Source organism: Aedes albopictus, chromosome 2, assembly GCF_035046485.1.
Source record: "Aedes albopictus strain Foshan chromosome 2, AalbF5, whole genome shotgun sequence".
NCBI classification, from domain to species: Eukaryota; Metazoa; Arthropoda; class Insecta; order Diptera; family Culicidae; genus Aedes; species Aedes albopictus.
The window spans coordinates 510,804,472-510,831,030 of NC_085137.1; the positions used below are offsets into that span (position 1 = coordinate 510,804,472).

Here is a 26,559-nt window from a genome sequence, read left to right on the forward strand (position 1 = left end):
AACATCCTGCTTGCTGTGAAGAGCCACATCAAAAAACACCTCTCACAATCGAACCACCCTCCGATCGATTTTCCACCACACCAGGCAACCCAACGGTTACTCAGAAAAGCTTCTTACGAGAAGTACTTGATCTCACAGCAAACACACTCTCATTGCGCTCGGCTTTCAAGTACTCAGCAGGGGTTCATTTGCGCGCGCGCCCCTTAGTGTACCTTCTCAGTAAGTACATACCGTACGTGTGTGCTGTTGCCACAGCCTGCCATGCCATGCTGCCCCGGGTATTCTACAGCAAGTACTCGTTCGGGCGCGCGTCTTCTCCTTACTTTCAGCTCACACACAGTCAGTGGTGTCTGTCTACTTAGCAGCGCGCGAAGCTCACTCTAGCCCACTAGGGGGTAGTAAATTGCTAGATCTTTGCCCGTTCGGATCGTTCAGTGTGGAGCTCTCGGGGTGCGCGATCGACTAAAGGTGATCATCGTATGATTTCGCGCGTGCTAGCATAGTGGTAGTAGCGCAGTACTAGAATCGAGCCAGGACTCTTCTGTTCTGAACTCGCCAGCGGATCTATCATTCGGTTGCAGGCCTCTGCCAGTCGTGGACGTGTCCGGTTTTCAGTGTTGCATTCTGTCGAACGCGTGTCGTGTCTCTGTCTGACCAACCAACCAACGTGTGAGTGTGCCGCGGGGTGATCTTCTGTCGCCATTGTTTCGTCGGGCTTGTGTCTAACACGGGATTAATTTCCTGGAAGGTGGCCGGCGGCGTTGCGTACGGAGACGCATCAGTTATATTAGTCTCTCTCGCGCGCGGGAATTAGCGTTGATCTTGACCCATCATCGGGGGCATTGTTGATTGTTCTGCTGCTGCAGCGTGCTTAGATTGTGTGAGTGGGGATATAAAGCAACGGTTCCCGACCGTGAAGCCGGTCAATTGCAACCTGACAGTGAAAGGATACGTACGGAGAAAGCTTCCAGAATCGGAAGGAAATTTTCTCGGTTTTTTGGAAGATTTTATGCGGAATGTTTTGAAAGTGCTATTTGCTGATAATTTGCTCAATTGAAAGCAATCGCAAGGAAGATCGTGAAAACGGAAACCATATCGTGGAGAGAAAGGTTGTGAATCAATTAGTAATGCAAATTCGGTTCAGTTCTGTTGCACACCGATGATGTCAGTGAAAGTGAATTCTATCACTAATCATTCCCCGCAAACAAAAGTGAAACAAAACAACTGTAGTGTGTTACGACAGTGGACGAACGAAAGGAAAATTCAGCAACCGCACGGGATTATCTGCTGATACAGAGAAGAAAAATTGCTCCAGCGCCCTCTCTCCAAACTATTGTGTTCTGAAAATATCCTCGTACCGAACGGATCGTTCCTTTTATCGACCAAATCTACCAAAACCATCATCTTTAACCAGTTTCAAGAGCATCATTTCAAGGTCCTCGTAGTTGGCTGCCATCTATCTATCTGTCCATCGAGACCCATCTGAGACGGTAAGTGCACTTTTCCTACGGTTTTGGGTCAAGCTTCAAACAACCTGTGCGAGTCAACAAGCGACGAACCGCGCCAAAACAATCCCGTGTACCATCATCAGCGCGCATCGCATCGATGATAGTCAATGGACACATGCTTGCCATTTGGGCAAACAACCCGAGCCCGACAGGATGGTTGCGATTTTTGGTTTTTCTTGTTACATACTATGTGAATAAAAGTTACTCAAGTTTGAACTGCATTGAGTTGCTGGAAAATTCCTTGTTAGTTCGTGTCTTTATTCAAATGTTTGATTATTATTTAAAAAAAATGCTAAAATTTGGAAAGTTTATAATAATGAAACAAATATTTGAAAACATTCAAAGGAATATTCTTTTTCATCAAAATGCTTCGTAGGACCTAAGAACAGCTAACTACACATATTAAAAACATTATCCGCAAGATTTATGTTTACTCTTTCTGAATTGGTGCTATAGTTTGCATGGATAAGTTGATTAGAACTTACTCAGAAACGTGCAATATCATTGTTTTCTAATAAAGAAACGCATTTCTCTAATGTTGTTCCAGATAATATCAGTTTTTCAGTTTTTTATGCAGTTCTTCATTTGTTATTTAGGAACAAAAATGTATTCGACTTCTTTTCAATCATTTTTTTTTTCAATTCAAAAAAAAATACTGACAAACGCGAGTGTTTGCAAACCACGTTAAAATTAGTTTTAACAAACAAAATCTGTCGCTATCTTTTCATTAACATAAAAAACGATGGTCGACTGTTACTCTACGATATTTAGGTTAAAAGGGTATAATGCGCCCCACCGGCGCAAAACGCCCCTCTTCATTTTTTAGCGATTCAAGCGCATGCGTGATCGATTAGAAATCTCAAATATTGAAGAATTATTGCCATCAAGCTGGTCCGTTAGTGGATTGGTACAGAAATGCAATAAAAATATCAAAAAGTCTGAAATCGAGGCTTTTGGCGTAATATTTTACCTCTTGTAAGCTGACTTCATTGTAAACGAAGCTAGTTCTTTTCGCTTGTGTTACTTTGCTGCTTTAATGCAGTTAAACACTAGTTAAAAGACTCTCCTAGGATAAGCATGTGGTAGAATTATCCACTGGGACAGTTTTATCACGGGGCTGAACGTTTTTCTTTTGATGGGGCGTATTGCCCCGTTTGTTTTGATAAGGAAAATTTTGGAACGTTTTCGAAAAACGTTTCAAAGCTTCAAGCTGGCAACGCTGCTTTATTAGAGAAATAAACTCCATTTACTTTCGTTTTTATCATAAGATAGTAATTTCGAATGTTACGCAAACCTAAAGGCAACATCAAGGTCTCCTCAAGGCAGGGACGCCATATACACATATTTATCTGTATTATAATGATTTTTAAGGATCCGTACAAATTCATTTATAAGAAATAAAGATTTTTGAGCTATTATATTTTTGTATGGGATCCGGATTTTTTTTTATTCTTAATCACTTAACCTATTTTACAGCTCTATTGTCCACTAGGGCACTACGTGAGCGATTACAATTGACAGCTGCACTTACACTTTGTACAGCGTCTAGAAGTGTTCTATTTTACTATATCGAATTGGTTGCCGTCTTGCTGCTTTCACTTTTCTACTCTTTTCTCGGTAGAATGATAAGCACGAGGATGTCGATGGAAGCTTGTTGTTCCTTTTCCAGTCCGATTGGGGGTCCATTATGAGTTGCATTTCGCCGATGTCCAGGAATCCGGGTCCGTTTGAGCCATGGGCTCAGAAGAGGGTCAATGTCAGGCACTCTCGGGGAGAAGAGTAACTGACGCAAAATTGCAAGTGCCGGGGCTGGGAATCAAACCCATGACCATGCGCATATGAAGCGAACGTGTGACCAACTACGCCACGGGCCCTGGCTCCTGGGATCCGGATTATTCACCCAAATTTTGCATGGGATACCGGTTTTTGAAAAGAGAGATAAAGCTTTTCAAAAAATCATGTGGCTTCTCTGCTTCAGGGATCCAATTTTTTGATTATTTTTAGAGGCTGCAAACATTGCCGATATACGATACAAACAATCTTAACTTTTGGGGTTCATTACAATATGGTTGTGAGCCAGGTTCAACTGGATACAAGATACGTCATAAATGGACAACCCTCTAGAAATTATATAGTGGCAGTGATTTTTTTTTTTTTTTTGAGCTGGTATTATTGCTCAATTGACGCTGCAGAATCACACAGCTATCTTATCACTCAGGACAAATTGCAAAACAGAATGTTCTGCAAATGTAAAAAAAGAAATTACATTAATTGTGGAAAATTGTTGCATAGCTGGCAACACTGCAGTAGTGCCAAATGATGATTTCTACAGCAAGAGTCGTACATTTATCCAACGAGGCTTACCAAGCCAACTAGTATTTAACATGGAGAAGCATGATGTTCTTGGAAACTGCCAACACTGTCCGAGTTAACTAAAGTTGTACTCAATTCAATTGTATTTTCTTTTCAGATATCAATTTGATGTGGCAATTTGCCAATTGCTGAACTGTTAGCACTGGAATTTTCGTTTACATTTGTTTTGCCGTGCATTAGTCCATGGTAGCAGAAAAATATTCAGTGTACGTCTGAATAAAGTCATTACGTATACTTCTCATTGAATGTGAATTCCCTTGAATATCAGGTGGTTTCTCAAAGAAGTTATCCTAAAACTAGCCCATCATTATGTTGACCGATTCTTGCTAATTTTCAATGGCTTACTTCAGTAGTGGAAGTTTTAAATTATCTATTACAAATTTGTCACTTTTTCATTTCCAAGTTTCATAAGGAATTCCAAAGGGGCTTCGGAGGGGTCCTCGGGAGTTCTAGGGGGCTTCAAAAGGGATTTGCGCATTTGTTTTGAAGGAGTTTCAAGGTTTATCAAGGCTTTTCAGGGGGTTTCAGGAGGGTTCCGAAGGGTTTTCCTGTGTAGATTCAGGGCATTTCATGGCGTTCAAAGGGGTTCAAGGTGGTATCAGGAATTTTCAAGGAGATTTTGAAGTGGATCCGGGGGTGAATCTGCTTAACCCACGAGCGATCGCGCTGTTGTATTTTGTACAACACGTTGAAAAAATCTCGCTTTTAGTACTCAGCATTAGCGTGGTGCTGTCGGTGGGGGCCAACTGCGCAAGATACGGAAGGGTAATTGCAAGGAGGTCTTAGAGAGATGTTTCAAAGGGGGTTCAATGTGTTTCAAGACAACCATTCAGCGGATTTCTGATGTTTTTCTTTTTGGGGGTTTCAGGTGGTTTCCGAGGAGTATTTCTGGGTTTATATGAGCTTGCGAGAGAGTTTCAAGGAGTTTTATTAGTGGTTTCAATACGTTTTCGGGTATTCCAGGTGGTTTGAAATGGTTTCAGGATGCGGTTTCCTATGGTTTCAGGATACTTTTGAAGAAATTTCAGAGATGTTTCAGCTTTGTTTTAAGGCATACCAAGGCGTTTCAAGATGTTTCAGACGGTTTTAGGGGACTTTCAAGGGACTTTCAGCGGGGATTCCAGAGAGGTTTCAAGAAGCTTCAGTTGGTTTTAGGTGGTTTCAGAACACCCTTGAAAACTCCTGAAAACTTTTGAAACCTCTTGAAATTTCTCCAAAATTTCCACTAAAACCCTCTAGAATGTCCTTGACACCCTTTGGAATCCTCTGGGGCATCCTGGAACGCCATTGAACGCCCTGGAACGACTCGGAAACCATCTGAAGCGCCCTCGAAGCACCTTGGAATGCACTATTCTTGGGACTGGCTGCAATACCCCTGAAGCTCCATAGAACACCCCTTGAACCTCCTGAAGTCTGCTCAGACTCCAAGAGCACCACTGGAACTCCCATGAAACCCTCAGAGACCACAAAATACCCCTGAAACGCCCTAGAGGGCGCCTGAACACCCTGAAATCACCTAGAACTGCTCTGAAAGCCCTTGAAACTCTCTGGAACCTCCCTGGAACACCATTAGAACGTCCCTGAAACTCTAGAAAATCCCTGGAGTATCCCTGAAACCCCTGGAATGCTTGAATTCTCTCAAGGGGGTAATATATGTTGAGGTCGAGAAAAACGTTTTTTTTTTTATTTTTTGAATCTTAACTTAAAAACTCATTTAATAATGCCGTGCTAAATTTTCAAAGAGATCCCTGCAGTAAAAACAAAAACATTGCGTTAAAACGTGTTTCGTGCGAAAATGGTGGATTGCCTCACGCTTTCATGGATATGTTATTGTTGCGGTCAATGCTCACTTGAATATTTTAATGTTCTGAAATGCTTAGACTTTCAGCTTTCTTATGGTGAATTCAGAATTGAAAACTGTAATTGTGAACGCTACTAAAACCGAGAATAATTGATAAAATTCAAAATGGCATCTAAATCCAAGATGGCTGCCAAAAAGAATTCAACTTCAAATGAAAGGAGCATATTCTCCCTTCATAGAAATATGAATTTTTGTACATGTTACGACATTAGACTGTGGCTTATTTTTCAAAAGTTGTTGAAAACTGGAATTCGTTAACTCTTTTGGATTCAAATGACATTAAAAGAGAAACTTCCGAGTTTAAGCCAAATATATTGAGACTAAGAGGCGGCGTTTGTTTGTTTGGAGTTTTTTCTGCAAAGTATGGGGCTTAAAGTAAGGAAAAATATTCAAAATAATCATATGGAAGCCTAAAACTTCAATTCACAATGATACATTATGCCCAGGGAAGTCGAGAAATGTTCCCGACTGGAACGGGAATCGAACCTGTCGTCTCCGGATTGGCGATCCATAGCCGACTAGGCTTACTAGAGATTCCATGATGGATCAATACTGCCAAAAAATCGTCCCAAACTTCAACTTTACATGAAAATATCAAGTTTTAAGGTATGTTTTGGCAGTTTTCGGTGATATATATCATAAAAATTAAAATTTAAACAAATAGCCTTCTCAGGACATGTAACGGCAATAAAAATATCTACAAAAGTACGCTTAGAGATTTGAAATTGGTCAAACGGTTTGAAAGTTATCGGTTTGTAAAGATATTTGTAAAAAAAGAGAAAAAAAACCCTAATTAATCCACCTAGCGGTGATGGCGCCTTTCTCGTGCCTTCGAAACCCCATTTCAATAAAACTCTTGCGAAATGTTTATGTATATCGCACTTTCATACAATTAACAGAAACCCATTTCATGATACCAGACATCATATCGTTTATCTGGCTTTTAATGTTTGAGCCTCAAACTCTTAAGAAAAAGACGCTATCTTGAATTTGAAGCCGCCATTTAGGATTAAAGATTGCCATCTTGAATGTTCTGGTCTGGAATCCAGACATCATCCCCATACCAAATATACCAATCCAATACAATGCATTGTATCAGGCCCTAAAACTCCATTAAACAGCCGCGATATTGAATTCGGAGCCGCCATCTTAAATTTTAGATCGCCATTTTGAATATCCTGATCGTCATTTTGGACTCTGGAAGTCTTCCCCATACCCAGTGGTGGAAAGCATCATGCGCTTGACGTGTTTTTTGGTTCGCATCAAACACAATCTTTGCTCACGCGCTCGCGAACCCAGAAAGAGAGAACGGTTCACGATTTTCCGAATCGACGAACCAACACAAAACAAATATCGAGCGAGCAGAATCGCAGTTGGTTCGCTAGAAGGATCACAATGTAGAACAATTAGTTTGTTGCCATTTTTTGTGCACTTAAAAGTTATTATTTGGGTGTTTTTTGATTATACTGGTCAGGTACCATTCCAATAAATGACATCGACGAAAAAGTTTACCAATATTTGATTTCATTACAGAAATATCGGCCGCGAACCTCTAAAATAAAAAAGCATCGCGCTTGCAAAAGATGCGATGCACTCGTTGGCGTTCGTGTCGTACGATCGTGAGCCACAGACGTACGAACACCATCGCACAGCAAATGTTTGCGATGCGATGGCATTTTTTTGTAGCGCGTAAGCACACGTTCGCGATCAATTTCCACCACTGCCCATACCAAATATATGGTTTTAGAGCCGAAAACTTCATTAAACAGCCGTTTGCGCCTAAATCTCCATCAAACAGCCGCCATCTTGAAACTGAAGCCGCCATCTTGGATTTTAGATCGCCATCTTGTACAGCCTCATTTTTTGACATTTTTTGACTCCGGACATCTTCCATGGTTTTAGAGCCTTAAACTTCTTTGAACAGACGCCATCTTGAATTTGAAGCCACCATCTTGGATTTCAGACCGCCATCTTGGATATTCTAGTCGCCATTTTAGGAGTCCAGACATCTTCCCCATACTAAATATTCCCATATAGCATGCTTTAACAGCCCAAATCTCTAGTAAACAGCCGCCGTCTTGAATTTTGAGCCGTCACCTTGAACATTTGGCTGCCATCTTGAATTTGGCCGACATCGTGGAGCTTCTGGTCTCCAGTGTTGATTTCCGCACAAAACTCGTCAACCATGCTAAGGGTTACAAAAATGGCCGCAGTTTGATTTATCGCATGATAAGCTAGTTCAGTTTTATATACGGCCTGTTCTACCGGTGCTGGTCCGGATCACTGAAATGGCCATAACTCTGGAACGCCTTGGCGGATCTGGACCATTTTGGATAGCAAACAATTCCGGTTCGATTCAAGCTATAATCCGAAAAATCGGCCAATAAGAAGTGCCTTAAAAGTGAGTGAACTTATTTTGCGCACATCAGGTATCAGTAGGTCGGCTCTAGAGGCACGTTCTCCTTCATTCGGGAAATTTGTGCCTTTTTTCGAAAAATCGTTTTTTGGGTGAACATATAGTTTTTTAGTACGCTAAGTGTGCGAGAAAGGCAAAACACTACTTTCGAGCTTTTTTGCTTTAGTTATCAAACTAAACCAATAGATTCCAAGATCTTTTTGGTAGCAAATTTAATAATCTATCAAATGTGATAAGTTTGATCATTTTCAATTTATAGCCAGCTTGAGACAAGCAAAGTCAAAAACATGTAATGTTCAATTAGGCGCCGTCCACAAATTACGTAATGCTCTAGGGGGAGGGGGGAGTACGGCCGAGCGTTGTGGCCCATACATTTTTTTTTGGGTTTTCATACAAAAAAGCGTTACGGAGGGGGGAGGGGGGGGGTCGAAAAATGTCGATTTTAGCGTTACGTAATAAATGGATGCTGCCTTACTACGTAACGGTTGATATTTGACCATATGCGTAAAACATTTTTTTCACCAGTCGGAACCGGTTTGCTTGCTAACGTTCATCAGGTTATCAAAAAAACCTAGCCTTGCTGTGACGCATACATAGGTTCAGTTCAATTTTATATTTAGCCTCTTTCGGAGGAACACCCGGAACTGGTTACGGCACTACCGGCTGTCCCTAATGTGATTCTTACCTATTTCTTTTATAACCAGTCATCAGGTTATCAGAAAAGCCGTTTTTGTTGTATCACATGCATGGGTTTGGTACTCTTTTATATTTGGCCACATCCGTCGAGACCCCCGGAACCGGTTCCGGACAACTACCGGTTCAGATATGGTCTGATACTGTTTTCCTGCTAACCGTTCATCAGGTTATCGAAAATGCCGCTGTTTGATGTGTCGCATGCATGGGTTTGGTACTCTTTTATATTTGGCCACTTCCAGTGGGACATCCGGAACCAGTTCCGGAACACTACCGGTTCAGATATGGTCTGATTCTGTTTTCCTGCTTACCGTTCATCAGGTTATCGGAAATGCCGCTGTTTGATGTGTCGCATGCATGGGTTTGGTTCACTTTTATATTTGGCCATTTCCGGCGAGGTACCCGGAACTGGTTCCGGAATACAACCGGCTGTCTCTAATGTGGTCCTAATCTATTTATTTGATAATCAGTCATCAGGTTATCAGAAAAGCTGTTACTTTTTGTATCGCATGCATGGGTTTGGTACTCTTTTATATTTGGCCACATCCGTCGGGACCCCCGGAACCGGTTCCGGAACACTTCTGGTTCAGATATGGTCTGATATTGTTTTCCTGCTAACCGTTCAAAAGGTTATCGAAAATGCAGCTGTTTAATGTTTCGCATGCATGGGTTTGGTACTCTTTTATATTTGGCCACTTCCGGTGGGACATCCGGAACCGGTTCCGGAACACTACCGGTTCAGATATGGTCTGATTCGGTTTTCCTGCTTACCGTTCGTAAGATTATCGAAAATGCCTCTGTTTGATGCGTCGCATGCATCGGTTTGGTACTCTTTTATATTTGGCCACTTCCGGTGGGACATCCGGAACCGGTTCCGGAACACTACCGGTTCAGATTTGGACTGAGACTATTTTCCTGCTTACCGTTCATCAGATAATCGTAAATGCCGTGGTTTGATGGGTCGCATGCATGGGTTTGGTGCATTTTCATGTCTGGCCCCTTCCAGGGGTACCGGTTCCGGAACACCTAAATGGCCATAACTCCGGAACGGCTGGACCGATTCGAACCATTTTCAATAGGAAACAATGGGACCAGATTCCGCGTCGAATGAGCCGTCGATCGTTAAAATCGGTTGATATTTACTATCTAAAAGTGAGGTGACCTTTTTTTGTACACATACACACACACATACATACACACACACACATACACACACACAGACATCATCTCTACTCGTCGAGCTGAGTCGATTGGTATATGAAACTCGCCCCTCTGGGGGCTCTATCGAAATTTCATTTTTGGAGTGAACATATAGCCTTTCGGTACACCTTGGTGTACGAGAAAGGCAAAAATAATGTAATCATAAAAAATATATTTTACTTTGGAAAAAAAATAATGTTGAACAAATAAATCCATATTAGGGAGATTCATGAAAAGATTGAAAATCGGTTGAAAATTGAAAAAGTTATGAAAGCACCTTTTTATTACTCGTAAATTTAACTTTGAGGTCTTTTACCTCTAAATTTCAATATTTTGGCTCAAACTCAGAAGTTTATCTTTTTTGTCAGTTGAATCCAGAAGAGCTTACGAATTCTAGGTTTCAACCATTTTTCCAAAATATGCCGCAGCCGCATTTTTGTCACCTTGTCAACCCCTTGGCAAGCGGGGGTCCTAAATTGACCCAGCCAAACTGACTTTCATTCTTTTTCACGCAGAAAAAAATATATTGAACTCAAAAATAAAGTGCTTTGAATCAAAGAAAATAAATCATTGAACTACGGCCTATTTCGTTTTTTGCTTTGAATCTAAAATATTTGGCATTAGTTTCAAAGCATTTATTTCATTGTTTCTAAAATCAAGCCGCGCGGCGTTGATTTTAGTTTCAAATACTTCTTCACTTTGAATCTATAACATTATCGCTTTGAAACTAAGCAATTTTGTGATTTCAAAGTCTATATTTTTTAGAAACAAATATCCATCGACTTAGATTCAAAAACAAAATATTTTTGTTCAAAAGTGGTAACGAAATGAAAAAAAAGCATGCGAGAATTGAACACGGGTACTGTTATAATATGCATCACTGATAGCGAGCTATCGTTCACGGCCAGATCTGCCCTTGAAAATCTGAGGGTAAAACTAAATCATCTTTCTCATTATTGGCTATGTGCAGTGCATTCTCCGATATTGAAATCAAAGAAAATATTTTTTGATTCAATAAACCCCGCGACTTAGAAATGAAGTCTCTTTGAATTTGGTATAACATGTGTTATTTTTCTGCGTGTTTACTATATACTTATGAATATGCAAAAAAATGTGAAATTCCAGATTGTGTGCGATTGGCGGCCTGTTTTCAGAGAGAATTACCCATTTCTGGATGTACTGATCTATTTCCAGGCACAAAAATCGAAACCCCACTGTACCGACAAAACAAGTGCGTACACCACTCAAAGTACTCGAACTAGGCTAGGCCTAGCCCCTCACATCGTATACATGTTTGTTCAATGTCCAAAATCCAAAACATTCGACCCTGACCATACACAACCGCGGCGGCAGGAGATCCATCCCCAAAAACTGATCCCACAAAAAGAGATAACTCCACTAAAATTATCACCTCTGAGCTGTCTATGAGGGGTCGGCCGAGGCGCCCATTAAGTAACCAACCGCGCAGCAAGCGGACGGAGATGATCATAACGCGCTGACTGTGGACGATCTTCATGATGATGCGGTTTCAGTTATATTTATTTGCATCTGTTGTTTGGGAGAGAGACGCGAGCAGTTCGACGTGAGCATTGATCTTACTACCCACCAACCGCCGCACCACCGCCTCACACTTCCCCCCATCCTATCCACATTCCAATAATTTTCGGTTAGACACAGACGCCTTGTTGGAAACAGTGCACCACCATCACCAATCAGTGACTCGTGCATGTGGTGTGAGCGCTAAAAATTGAAGGTCGTCCGTTGTGTGAGGTGAAATGGATGTGGTTTGAAATTTTGCACATCCCGCGCACTCGTTGACCTTGGCGAGATCACGCCGATCGCGATCGATCGTCGAATTTGGGGGCGCTACACGGCGTAGTCCGGCATTCGGCCGGGGAGTGCCCCTCGGTTTGAACTTGGCGGATGACTTCGGAAAGGTGACAAACAATATGTCATCGCGGCTTCCCGAAAAGGAACGGGCGGGGTTTGTTGGGTCCGATGGTTGAAGCGATGCGATGCTCGTAACTGTCTATGATGATTTGCAAGAATGGATTATTGTGTGAGAGTAGAAGAAAGGCCCATGTAGCAGGTAAGCTCACGGGTATTCAGCAATGCCATGCTGAGGGTGACAGGCTCGATTTCCGGTCTGTCCAGGAACTATTCGTAAAGGAAATTTCCTTGACTTCCTTAGACTTAGGGTGTGCTCGTGCATGCCACATAATATACAAAGCATTATAAGAAGAATAAGATGAATATGAGAAAAGTGAAGTTTTTCGAAGAGTATAATGCCGAATGTTGTTGCTCATACACTACAGATGAAAAATAAGAACTAGTCGTTGCAAAACTCGTACTGAATAATACAGTACCTTGAAAAGTTTCACATTATTCTGCACAAAATATTCTAACTTCCATGATTCTCTTTATAAATGCATTTCTAGGTATAATCAAGTTGTTTTATCATTTTCTCGTTGTTTACTTTTTATTTTGGGATGTTGCTTGAATAAGAAGATCTTATCACGGATTGATTGTGTCTTCAATAGCCTCGCTGAATGGGTTTGGAAAGTTTAATTTTATGTAAGAAAAATAGTTCTGGAGCAACATTTGAAAAGGGCATACAAGCATTGGTAAACAAAGACTTCAAACGCCGCTGCTGAGCCTCCATCAGTTTATTCACACAAACTAAGACCGTTGGGCTGTCAATCATTCATATTAAAATTAATAAGTAACGTATAATAACAAATCTCAATTATTGCTTACTGTTGGTTCACCTCTTCCTCCCATCCTCTTTAACTTCATCGCATACATGCTTCGAACATGGAAACACCGAAAACTCCGCCCACTTGCTTTTTGAGCTAAATCATGCCGGCTTGATTTTTGCCCGCTGAAACTCATTTTCTGAGGAGGAGTTCGTATTGATGGTGTATGAGAGCTCAGTATCCGAACACTTCTAATGCTCATCGATTCCACACTTATACACTCATCCAGAAGCACGTTGTAAACAACAAGACTCTCAAACTATTCTGATTACCTAGTGTGAACTAGTATGAATAGAAATGTTAGTTCACTAAATGCAATAATTTGATAAATTTATTGACAGGTAATGTCGACAAAAATCTGCTGATATGAAGAAACAATGTTTCTGGGGACATTGGCCACCGGGAATCTGCTACATAGGACACCATGTAGGGCATGTGGAATAGCATAATATTTTGACAGTAGTTGTGCAATTTCTTGCGTTTAGAAGGTTTCCCAAAAGACTAAAAACTTGCTCATAAAAGAAATAGTTCGAAATTAACTCACTATTGGCGCCAGTGTTCTTATCAGCTTCCAATTCAGCCTAAGCGTAATATATCTCACATTCTGGAAGGACACTGTCTTCGTCAAAGTTGCACAAAAGAATGAGAGCTTTCACCTAGCAAACAATTTAGTTCGAAATTTGCTCAATAAGTGGCCTAGTACTGAAATGCATTGCTAGTTTGGTCAGGGTGTCGTATATATCGCATTCTTGATCACTTGATTGAATACTGTCTTCGGTAAAATTGATAAGAAAAATAAAAGTTGTGATGTACAAAACAGTTTAGTTCGAAATTCGCTCACTACGTGGCGTTATTGTTTCAATAAGTTACCAATTTGGTCTAAGCGCCAAACATCTCTCATTGTGGGCCACTTAAAATTATATTGATTTCGGAAAAGTTACTTTGAAAAGTAAATGCTTCCATATAGAGAAAAAAAATAGTTTTAAATTCACCTTCAACGTGACGCTAGTGTTTTTGTAAGCTATCCGTTTAGTCCAAGCATTATATATCACGTTAAAACACCATTATATGCAGAGTTTTTCAAAAGACGCGGACATCGTCTTCAGCCAGAGGCTGTACAGACTAAACGAAACTTAACACTAGAAAACGAACACGACATATATTACGAGCACCAGTGGATACGAGGAAGAAACATTTCTTGCGAAAAGTTTCATCACTCGGAGCGGGAATCGAACCCATGGCATGGTACGTTTATACGCTTGGTGACGCTAATCGCACGGTCACGAGGCTTCACAAAAGAATGAAAAATATTTGTTTGAAGCTTTTTTTTTTTTCAGAAAATCGGTTTGGAAATTCCCAAGGAAATTTCTCAGACAATGAAATTGAAAAAAATCTAGGTTTTTGTTTATATTTTGTTTATCGGGAATAACTTTGGGAAGTGCATCGGCAATTCTTATAGTGAAAATTCTTCTGCATTTAATTAGAGAACTCAAGCAGAAAATACTCTATGTTTTTTTTTCAGCTATTGATTTGAGAAATCATCAAACCGTCCCTTTGAAAGCTTGATCCGAAATTTTCTTGGCAGTTATTTAGGCATTTATTTTAGAACTTTTTCAAAAATTACTTTTGGAACTACCTGGCCATTTCTTTAGAAATACACTCACCAGTGCTTTTTAAAATTTCTTGTACATGTTTATGATTTTTTCGGCAATTTATTTGAAATCTTCTTCGTTTATTGCTTCGGAAATTTCTTCGACAACTACCTCTTCGGCACTTTCTTTGAGAAGAGACCAGACGATTCTTTCGGAATTTTCTGCGAGATTTCTTTCAATAATGCCCTCATGAATTTCTTCAGCAATTCCTTTAAAAAATCTTCCTTTTTGTCAGTTTCCTTGGAAAATTGCCCTCATTTTACTTTGAATTTTCATCATTTTCTAAGGAAATATCTTTGGCTCTTCATTCGGTAATTCTGTCTGCATAATTTTTGTTTATATCTGGCAATATGCTTGCAATTTCTTTAAATGTCTCAAAGGAAACAATTATTAAGGAAATTCTTTCTTAATTGTAAGAATGTAAGAATTTATGTTTCTGCAACTCCGTCAGTAAATTCATTGTGATTTTCTCTGGCAATGTCTTTGGAATTCTCTTCGGCAATTCCTTTGGGAATTTCTGAGACAACCCTTTGAACATTCAATCAGAATTTCTTTTCTTGGGACTTGATGTGGCTATTTTAGTAAGATTTATTTCGGCAGTGCCAATGAATTTTTCTTTTGTAATTTATTCAGCAAATGTTTTAGATGCTTTTTCGGAAAATTATTTGGGATGTCCCTTAGGTACCCTATGTCTGTTTTTGTTGCAATTCCTTTGTAAATCGCTTAGGGATTCCTTCAGCCATTGCTAAGCGAGCTTTTTTGGAATGGCTTTGCGAAATATTTCAGCAAATTATTTGGAGATGCCTATGGCAATATATTTTTATTAATTCCTTTGGCAATTTTCTTTGAGATTTCTTTCTGTCTGTGAATCATTATTCTGTGGAGTAATATTTGAAATCTTAAAGAAATTCCTAAAGGGATCCCAGATGGAATTTTCGAAGCAATTTCTATTGGAATAGCAGAAAAAATCATTGAGAAAATTTTGGTGAAATTCCTAGGAGTATTTACTGATAAATATGAAAAAGAAATCCTTGAGTAATTATTTTTATAAAATTGCTGGAGGGTTTTTGGAAAGTATTCCTGGATATATTCCTTCAGAAAAGAAAAAAAAATCCAGTAGAAGTATTTTTGGAGAAGGAAGTATCTTTAGAGAAATTTCTTTACGAAATCCCTAAAGAATTCGTTAGGAAATACCTAAAATTTTCAAGTTATTATTTTTGAACTCTTAGCAGGTCCCCAATATAAAATATAACAGAGCCGAACAGTTTTAGAGCTCAAAACTCACTAAAACAGATCTTGGATTTTGAACCGCCATATTTGAATTTATGGTTACCAGTTTTGATCATCATTCTAATAATCTTTTCCCGACTCCGATTATCTTCTTCATATTTTCCATTATCTTAGATTTCAGTCCGCTATCTCGGATTTTCTAATTGGCATTATTTCAACCATAGACAAAATTCGTCAACGACGTGATTTGATATGATGACGATAGAGTTTTGTGCAGTTTCAATTTGGCCACTTCCGCCGATCCAGATCACCTAACTGGCCATAACTCCGGAACGCCTGGACCGATCTGAACCATTTTCCATAGCAAACAATTGATTTGTACTTCGGTTTGATTCGAGCCAAAGTTTTTTTTTAATCGATTAATAGAAAGAAAAGTTAGTGAAATTGTCTGAACACATACACACATACACACAAACACACATAAATACATCATTTCATTATGATGATACATTCCAATGGACCAGTGATGCCATATATACAGATTCATCTGTATTACACAGATTTTTGAGCATGCGTACAGATTTCGTTTTATATGAAATACAGATTTTTGAGCTAGATGGGCTATTTTATTTTTGTATGGGATATAGATGTTTCTCCCAAATTTTGTATGGGATACCGATTTTTGAAAAATGTGATACAGATTTTTCAATACATCATCTGGCATCCCTGCAATAGACCCATAATTGATAAACTAGCAACACTGTTATAAATAATATTTTTGTCTTTCTCGTATTTTTGTACGAGTGTACTTTTTTCTTTTAATTTATAACATTTTACACTAAGAGTGCATTCACTCGTGTCAAAACTAAAGTGTACTGAAAGGCTATATACTCACTCAAAAATCGAATTTTTGATGGAAGGTTCCGAGAGTCAACTCACATATACCAATCAACTCAGTTCTGTTTGCGTGCATATATGTGTGTGTGTATAACGAAGGTCACTCACTTTTAAGGCACTTTCCCATTCTATTTCTCTGATTTTAGTACGAATCGAACCGGAATTTTGCCCCATTGTTTGCTATTGCAAATGGTTCGGATCGGTACAGGCGTTCCGGAGCTATGGCCATTTAAGTGATCCGGACCACCACCGCCGGAAGTGGTCAAATGTGAAACTGCACAAAACCCTATCATGCGACATATCAAATCACGCCAAATTGTAATCTAGGTCATAGTTGACGAATTTTGTTCGCAGTCCAGGTATGGAGACCATAAAATACAAGATGACGGTATAGAAACCAAGATGATGGACAAAAATTCAAAATGGCGGCTGTTTTGTGGAGTTTTGAGCTCCAAAATTATGCAATACATATAACTTAATCACTTTATGGCAATATCGGTATTTTTCTACTCAGAGTGTAAGGGAGTAAAGATCAAAGTGAATAATGAAATGATAGATATGATAGTATTCGCTAGATTGCGAACAAGTGTGATAAATTTAAAGAACGTGAAGTTAGGCAAAGTAGGCCATGTATTGAACGTTGGTGACTGCTTTGTGGAGTTTTGAGCCCTAAAACTATACAATACGGTTGTATTTGGTATGGAAAAGCTGTTCGGAGTTCAAAAATGGTGACCAGAGAAACCAATATTGTGGTCCAAAATCCAAGATGGTGGATACAAATGCAAGATGGCGGCTTTTTTGCGGAGTTTTGGGTTTTTAAATAATGTAATATATGTATAGTTAGTATGGGGAAGATGTCCGAAGTCTAGAAAAAGGTACTAGAAAATTCAAGGTGGCGGTCCTAAATTCAAGATGGTGGGCAAAATTCAATATGGGTGTTTTGTGAAATATTGAGCTCCAAAACTATACTCTATGGGTATGTTTTGTATGGGAAAAATGTTCGGATTTAAAAAATGGTGACCAGAAAATCTAAGATGGCGATCAAACCACGCCAAGTTTGGTAATCTTACTCATAGTTGACGAATTTTGTTCGCAGTCCAAATATAGTGACCACAAAATTCAAGATGGCGGTCTAAAATCCAAGATGGTGTACAAAAAAAATTAAAATTGCGGCTGTCTTGGTAGTTTTTGAGCAAAAACTATGAAATATGGGTATATTTGGTATGGGGAAGATGTTTGTGGTACAAAAATGGTCACCGGAGAATTCAAAATGGCGGTCCAAAATCCTAGATGATAACTCATCTCTCAAGTTAGAGCCTATTTAGTAGGATTTTGAAACCTTACAATTCGGACATATTTGGTATGGGAAACATGTCTAGAATTCAAAATGTGTATGGGAGCGTCATAATTTACGTAGCATTTTAGGGCGGAGGGGGGAGGCTGGGGCTGTGTAACGAGTCATGCATTAGATATTTTAGAGAGGGGAGAGGGGGAGTAAATAACCGGCCAAAAAATGCTACGAGTATAAAATCCAAGATGTCCACTATTTTACGAGGTATCTCAAACCATGCAATATGACTATAATTTGTATGAGGAAAAGTGCCGGACTCTGTCCAAAACTGGTAACAAGAAACAAGACGGCGTGCCAAATTCAATACAGCGACTGTTCTATGTAATTTTAGGTGCTAAAACCAAGAAATATGGATATATTTAACATGAGAAATACGTCCGGAGTCCAAAAATTAGTACCAGAACATCCAACATGGTGTCTCAATGTTCAAGATGGCGATTGGTATGCTCTGAAACCATGCAATTTGAATTTCTTTAGTAGTTGGGAAAGATACTCGGTGTCTAAAAATGATGACCTGAAAGTCCTAAATGACTTGAGTATTGTAGAAAGGATATTTTAAAGCACAAGAAAGGAACCATCACCGCTAGGTGAATTAATTAGGGTTTTTCTATTTGCCTTGGTTCAAACCTGAACAAAACACACCTTCATTGCATCGAAGAATTTTTACGCGAAATTTTTAAATTTGCACCTGATTTTACATGAGAAAACCATGAAAACGCTATTTCTCAGGATCGGCTCAAAATGCTTTTTCGAACAGAAAACGTCTGATAGGAAAGTAAAACCATCTCGACAGGGCTTCTATTTTGGGCACTTTTCTGCTATAACTCAGTCAATTTTGAACCAATTGACACATTTTTTGGAACGCAGAGAGATACCTATAGTATCTAGCCGTGAACAAAATTTCAAGTCAATTGGTTTTAGAATTGACTGAGTTATAGCGAAAAACTGTCCAAAATACCGGCCAAGTGGCTCGGTACCCTATACATGGTGGAATCAATATTTTCAAAATCAAAATACACATTTACGTATTCGAAGAGAAATCTGTTTTAAATTTTTAAATAGAAAAAATATCATAGGTACTCAAAAACTAATAAAAATATCAGCTCTAATAAATGAATCGACATTGGTTACAATTGAATGATGCTGTATCTCATCGGTATTTTTGTGAGTTAATTAAAATTTCCATACAACGTAGAGTGCACTAATTTAGATTTTTTTTTCTCTCCTGTTTGGATCAAATTCCATGCGGTGTTGCATCTGCTGAGTGTTGACTGTTGCTTGATTAGCAATGAACTGCCCATAAATAACGCAACATTCGAAGGAATAGGGAAACTTTTAACTTTGTGACGAGCTCTGAACGCCACATGCTCTTAGTAAGGGGCATGGGCAAAATTCTACCACAAACACTTCCCGTCATTCATGGACGCCCCTTTACCCGGTCCAACGTACGTCCGTAGGTAATTATTTAATGTGTTCTCGTTTCACATCCCCGTCCGAGCAATAATTCGATTAATCACGGTTTCTCATGTCGTCACTACTGCGGGTGCCCCTGAGAGTTCACACAGTAAGTACATCTGGGGAAACCCACTCGGAACATATTGGTTTCGGTGCTTCCATTTTCCTCGCGTGTGTGTGTGAACTTCCTTCGCTTCGCAAGAACAATAATGGGAAGGTTCCGTCATACCCAGCGCTAGTAGAATGCGATCCTTCCGAAGCTTCATGCGGAAATTATGGCCGTCGTGAGGAAATTTTCCTGCACAGGTGAATCGATGCGGAAAATCCTTGATCATTGTGGAGAGCTCTGTGGCAACTTTTCGCGCGTGTCTGCTGAACCTTCTAAGCCACTACCAATAATAGGAAAGCGAAACAGCGTTGACCTTCCTCACGAGCAGAAATGTACGCGCGTCATGTACCGGCGGCAGAGAGTTGCACGCACAATTACCAATAATTGCATTGATTCGATTATAAGATTTGGCTTTCCGATCGTCGGATCGATCGTTCGATCGGTTCGTTCAATGTTGATGCAGGGGTCCGGATCGGTGAGTCCGAAGGTGCCATGGTAACAGCGCCAATGATGGACCATTTTACCAACCGATTGAGCCACTGACCTACAGACGGACCGCCGCCACCGGACCACCGCTCGCCAATAGCAATTGCCCGCCGCCATCATCGCCTGCTGCTTTGCCGCCAGCCAAACAACCACCACCAGCGCCATCCCTCGGTTCTTGGAAAAGCTATTACGCAACAAAGACGGCCTTGAAAAATTATAAAACATTTCCAACATTTGTTTCTCGAAAGCGATTATTGATTTGATGGTGTGTTGCTTCTGCAATCCTCGGTGCTGTCCGTCTCTGTGTGTGCGCCCGCCCGGTTGGTGGGTTCGGAGTTTGCCAAGTACCTAAGCGGTCGGTAATTGAAGTGTGGTGGTTTAAAAAGTGCTAAACGTTAGGAGCCAACCGAAGCATATCGGGCAGCTGCTGCGTGCGTGAATCGAAGCCAAACGAGCATACTTTGTGCACTTGATTAACACAATTCGACGAATGGCCATTATTGGCCGCAGGGTGTTTTTTTTTATTACGGAACCGACGATCGGTAACGAGTCGCGTGGAATACACACGTGTGTGGTGGCGGCCCGCAATCACTCGATTTCGAAGGATTGTTGTTTGTAAATTCTAAGTCCAGTGGGGGTTGGGGGGCTTTCGAAATTCAAGAAGTGCATGCTAATGCATGCCGTGCGATAAACGGTGGTTTCCAAGCCGGGAATGAATATTCAGCGGGGACCGGTCATGAACTTGAACGCAACCGGGTGGTGGAAGTAAACCTGTAGCGGAACACTTACGTTTGCAGACTTATGTAGATCGTACTGAAGGTGCGATGAATAGGTAGGACAGGATCGGCGTGTCCTATCAAACAAAAACTCCAATCAGTTAGGGTCCCATTACACATGACAAATATTTGGCCAAACAAGCTCGAAAAAAAGGCCAACACAACGTGAATCATGGCAAGGAGGGATTCCTCTCCAGGATTCCTCATCGGAGAAAACTCTGGAGCAACCTCCGGAGGAATCCCGGGAGAAATTTCTGGAGGAATTCCTGGCGAAATCTACGAAGAAATCTCCGGAGGAATTCCTGGAGGAATTTTTTAGAGGAAATTCTGGAAGAATCTCCGAAAGGTTTTCCCCGAGGAATTTCCGAAAATATTACTGCAGGAATCTCCGGAGGAGTTCTCGCAGGAATCTTCGGAGGAACTCCTGGAAGAATATCCGGAGGAATTCCTGGAGTAATACCTGGAGGAATCTTCGGATATGCCACACAAGTTCAGCCTATTGGACGTAGTGGCTTAATTTCCCCAACAGGGGAGGAAAAAAAAAATCTTCGGATAGATTTCTGAATTGGATTGGAGATCTGATTAATGGAGAAATTTCCCCGATGCCACTCCTGGTGTAATCTTAAGAGATAATCTTGGAGAAATACCAGAAGAAACTATGAGGGGAACCCATAAAGTTACTCCTAGAGGAGACCTACAAGGAGCTTCTGATGGAATCTCGGTAGAAGTTGCTGGAGGAAGGATTTCCCAGATAAATCTGATAACAATTCCTGGAGCAATCCCAAAAGCAATTTCTTGAGGATTCATATAAGAAACGCCCAGAGAAAACCTAGAGGAATCCTAAATAATTATTTTTTAGAAAAAAAAACTCCTGGAGAAATCTTAGAATGCATTCCTGTAGAAACCCTAGAAGGAACTCTTGGAATGATCCCGGAAGGAATTCCTGCGGGAATTTCCGAATTAATATCTGAGTGCACCCCGGAAAAAAAAAATACTAGAGTAATCCCGGATGAAATTAACGAAAAAAATCCTAGTAGAAGCTTAGAAAACACCTCTGGAGAAAATCCTGAAGGAACTCCTAGAAAATCCCATGCTTTTAAATCCTGAAAAAACGTGTCCGTGTGTTTTTAAAAAAAAAACATTAAAAGGAACTCTTGAAGGGATATTTTGTAGAACTTATAATGAAAATCTCAGAGACAATTTATCAGAATCCCCGACGAACTCCTGGTGGATTTTCCGGTGGAACACCTGGAAGAATTTCAAGATGATTTTCTGTGAAATCTCAAAGAAAAACCTTCGTACGGAATGCCTGAAGAATCATCACAAATAATCCTTCGTGGATCTTCATTAAATTTCCATTAAATTCCCCGTGAATCTTTGTACCAGTAACCATAAAGTGCAGCCGTCAGTGTCCGCAGAGCCAGACACGCGCGCGAAAAAGTAAATTTCAATTTAAATAACAGGCTGAGACTAAGTCTAAATCGTAAACAAACTGGTGCACTTTTCGTCACATCCTTCTTACAGCATTGTTTAGTTAAGTTTTGTCAATTAAACAAATGTCAAAATTACTTAAACTTAGCTTTAATTGAGAAACTCGTCCCGAAATTTCTTCCCAAATTTATTCAAGTTATACCCCACAATGTCTCCCAGGAATGCCACTAAGAGCTCATTAAAAAATCTTTTAATGTTTCGTTTGGACTTTTTTTAGAAATAAGGAATACAGATATTTTTCCAAAATTACACAAAAGATTATTTAAGAAAATCTTGCATTTACATATTGTTTAGAAATTTCTCCATGATATTGTTCAGGAATTCTCCAGTTAGCCTAGTGGTTAAGGCTATGGATAGCCAATCCGGAGACGGCGGGTCAGATTCCTGTTCCGGTCGGGAAAATTTTCTCGACTCCCTCCTAAGCATAGTGTATCATGCAATGGCAAGCAAAGAAAGCCAGCCCTTCAATTAATAACTGTGGAAGTGCTCAAAGAACACTTAGTTGAAGCAAGGCAGGTCAAGTCTCAGTGAGGACGTAGAGTCATAAAGAAGAAATAAGAAGAAGAAGATTGTTCAGAAATCCTTGAGAGATTCCTTCAGAAATCCTTGAGAGATTCCTCCAGAAATTCATCGAAGGATTTATTTTGAAAACCATCCAAGGACATTCCCACTTCCGAGAAATGCTTCCCTCCATGAATTATTAAAAAAAAATCCTCCAGGAAATCCTCTTAGGGATTTTTAAGAAATACTGCCAGAAATAAGATCAGAGATTTATATGAGAATTCCTTCGGGAGTTTTTCCTGAGAATACTCAAGAAAATTCATGATTTTCTATTGAGTTTTTTTCGAAGATTTTTAAAGATTACCCCAGAAAATAATTAACCAACTCTTTTACAAAACCTTCCTTGGAATCCTTCCGAAATTGTGCTATAAATTTCTTTAGAAAATGCCCCCCAGAAATTCCTTCCAGAGAGTCTTACGCGAATTTCTGTTGAAACTTCTTATAAATAAAACATCTTGACTGGTTTAGAAATTCCTCTAGTATTTGATTCAGATAATTCTCTAGAGGATCCCATGAGTATTCTTAGAAATTATCCTATAAATTCTTTCAGAGCTCAGTACAAGATTTCTTGCAGGAAATTATCCACGGATTCCTTCAGAAATGCTTTCAGAAATTCTTTAAGAAAATCAAAATTTCAGATTTCCTTTAAAAGTTTCTCAAGAGATATTTTACGAAAATCTTCCAGACTCCTTCAGAAATTCTTCAAAGTTGCTTCCAAAATTCTTCCAGAGACTTTTGAGAATTTTCCCTGGAGATTCCTTCTGAAATTTTGTTTGAGATTCCTAGATAAATTTGTCCAGGGATTTTTCTGTAGATTACTTCCAAATTCTCCAAATTCTCCAGATTATTCCTCAAGAATTTCTTCAGGATTCCTTCTAGGTAAATTTTCAAGAGGTTTTTTCTTCTACAACTCCGTCAGGTTGAACATTCTTCCAGGAAAATCAATCGGAAATTTCTCCAGGAATTCCTTTAAAAGTTCGTACAGATATTCCTTCAGAAACTCTTTCGATGATTTCTTTAGGAATTCTTCGAGAGATTGCTTCGGAACTTCGTACATGCATTGCTTCAAGAAGTCAATAAGAGATTTCTCAAGAGAGTTAATTGAAATTTTCACAGATACGTGTCAAATAATATCTTCTGGAATTCATCCAGAAAATCCTTAAGGAATTCCTCAAGTGATTCTTGCAGGGATATCTACAGGAGCTCGTACATCGTTTTCTTCAGGATTTCGCCCAAGTTATTGCTTCACGTGTTTCGCTTGAAATTTATTCGGCATTTCCTCTTAAGATAACTATAAGAATTTCTACATGGAATTTTAAAGGAATTTAATCTTACATATTTCCTAAGAAAATCTACAGGAATTTCTTTAAAAATATCTCAAGAGTTTTTCCCAGGGCTTTTATAAGAAGTTTATCTATTATTTCTTTAGAAATATGTCCGCAGACTGCCCCAGAAATACTTCAGAAAATCCTCCGAATATATGATTTAGGATTTTTTCGGAAATTCCTATTCAAGTTCCTTCTGAAATTCCTTCAGTGATTCGTTCAAAACTAATTTTAGGAATTTCTTCAAGAACTTCAGCAAGGGATTTCTTCCTTAGTTCCTTTTCTGGAACTCCACTAAAAATGTATATAAAATTCGATTCATTCTGAAATTCTTGAAATTGGAATTCAAAGAAATCCGTGAGAAATTCTATGGCTGTTTTCGTTAACGAATAAATAAAAAAAACTCCTTAATTCTTACAAAAAAGTAGTTCCAAAGAAAAAAAAAAATGCTTGAGAAATTTCTGGAGAGGTTCCTAGAGAAATCTGGAGGTAGCTATGGAAAAATGTCTGCAGAAATCCCTTCAAAAATTACAGACAAAGTTACTGATGAAGTTCTGAATATATCTGAAATATCCCTGGTATTATTTCTGAAGGAATCCTTGGAAGAACTACTGAAGATATCGCTGGAGGAATTCATAGAAGATTATCTTATACAATTTCTGCAGGGATTTGTATATAAGACTTCTTAAGGACATCCTAAAGGATTTTTCAGGAGAGCTAGGAAATGATTTTTTTTATGGAAGCTTTGTAATAATACTTGGAAGAACTGGAGAACCCTTTGCAGGTATCTAAAAAAAGAATTTTGAAAATTCCTGGAAAAATTATAAGGAACACAATATTATTCGAAGGAATTACTGAGAGAATCTCTGGAGAAGTTTCTGAAGCATGACCGGAAAAAAATCTGGAGAAACCCCCGGAGAAAGAGTTTCTTAAGAACTTTTAGTGCCTCTAGAAATATTTTTAATTTTTAAATAAATTAAAGAGAAAATTTCTGATTATATGGAGTAATACCTGTAGGATCATCTGGAGTAATTCCAACAATTTCTGAAAGAGCTCCAGAATTTCTAAAGCAAACTAAGAATAATTTCTGAAAGAATCCACTGAAGAATTTCTTCAAAAATTTCCGACAGAATTCTTGGAGAAATTCAAATCAAATTTTCCTTGAGCAATTTCTTGGGAAATATTTGAAGAAATGCACGAAGGGATACATGTACGCGCTTCTGTAGCAATTTTTTAAGAGATTTTCTCGAAAACATCGGAAAGAATCCCAATATGAATTTCTGAAGGAATTTCTTAAGAAATTTTTCGTGGTAAGTTTGAAAATAAATATATCGAGAAATTTCTTGAAAAAAAATCCTGAGGAGGACCGAAGTAAAATTCCTGGAGAAAGCCCTGCAAAAATCTCTGGAAGAATCTCTATAGAAATTAAAAAAAAAAACATGGTTTAGGATACATTACAAAAGGATACTTGGAGGAATCTTTGGAAGAATTCTTGCTGCAATCATTCTAGGAAATCCTCTCTCTATATTTTTTATAAGAAAGTCGAGAAAAAAATGACGAATTCTGAGAGAATCGCCTTTGAAATTTCTGGAGGTGTCCCTGCGGGTAATCATGCAGAAAATTCGAAAGAAGTACACGAGAAAGAACACGTTCCAAAAGAAATCTCGGCGGAATTTTCAGAAGAATTGAGCATGCGCATGAGCATAGATGACCGTGAATATCTGTTTATTTGTATAAGGATCTAGATATAATAAAACAGTCTGTACAATCTGTTGGGTTGAAGACGTCGAAATAAATAAATAAATAAATAAAATAAATTCGTAGTTGCTACTCCGTGATTGACCAGAACAATCGAAATTGCACAAGGAACCAACAAACGGAGCTTGGGAGTAGCTACCGTTCTCAATGTGCATTTTCGAGAATTCAAAGCATTTTAAGTCAATAACAGCGCCGGCCACGTCCTTACGGTCATCGAGGAAGGGAAGGAATGGTAGTGTGACGTACGTTGTTACTAGAGACCGAGATCATCTCATCTTCTCCACGACCGTCACGGGAAGGAGTTTTGTTGTGGGGAGGGGGAGAGTCACATGATTTGGATTCACTTTGGCAAGTGATGTGATTCATGCAACCTTTATTTGAATCAAAACATTTATTCCTTTTGACTAAAATATTACAAATGTCGATACCGAAGATGACGAACCATTCAAATTATTATGAGAGTGCAAAAAAAAATAAAAATATTTATTATCAAAAAAAGTGCTCTGGGAACTAGCGCCGAAACATGACGTCACGAACTTTCCAATATTTGTTAAGTAAATACACAAAAACCAGCATAATTTTCTATTATAATGGTGAATTTTATACATCAGCATTAATTATTATAATAGAAATAAAATGGAACAAGCTCACCAATAAACAT

The 26,559-nt window shown here is 39.1% G+C and overlaps 1 protein-coding gene across 1 annotated transcript in view; it reads left to right on the forward strand.

Annotated features, from left to right (window-relative positions):
• The first annotated feature begins 388 nt into the window (after nucleotides 1-388).
• LOC109621685 (scavenger receptor class B member 1) overlaps nucleotides 389-26,559 on the forward strand; it is a 207,980-nt gene continuing 181,809 nt past the window's right edge. Inside the window, exon 1 of the mRNA XM_020075805.3 lies at nucleotides 389-1,490. The gene's annotated coding sequence lies outside the window, so the exon portion shown is untranslated. The remainder of the gene's footprint in view (nucleotides 1,491-26,559) is intronic.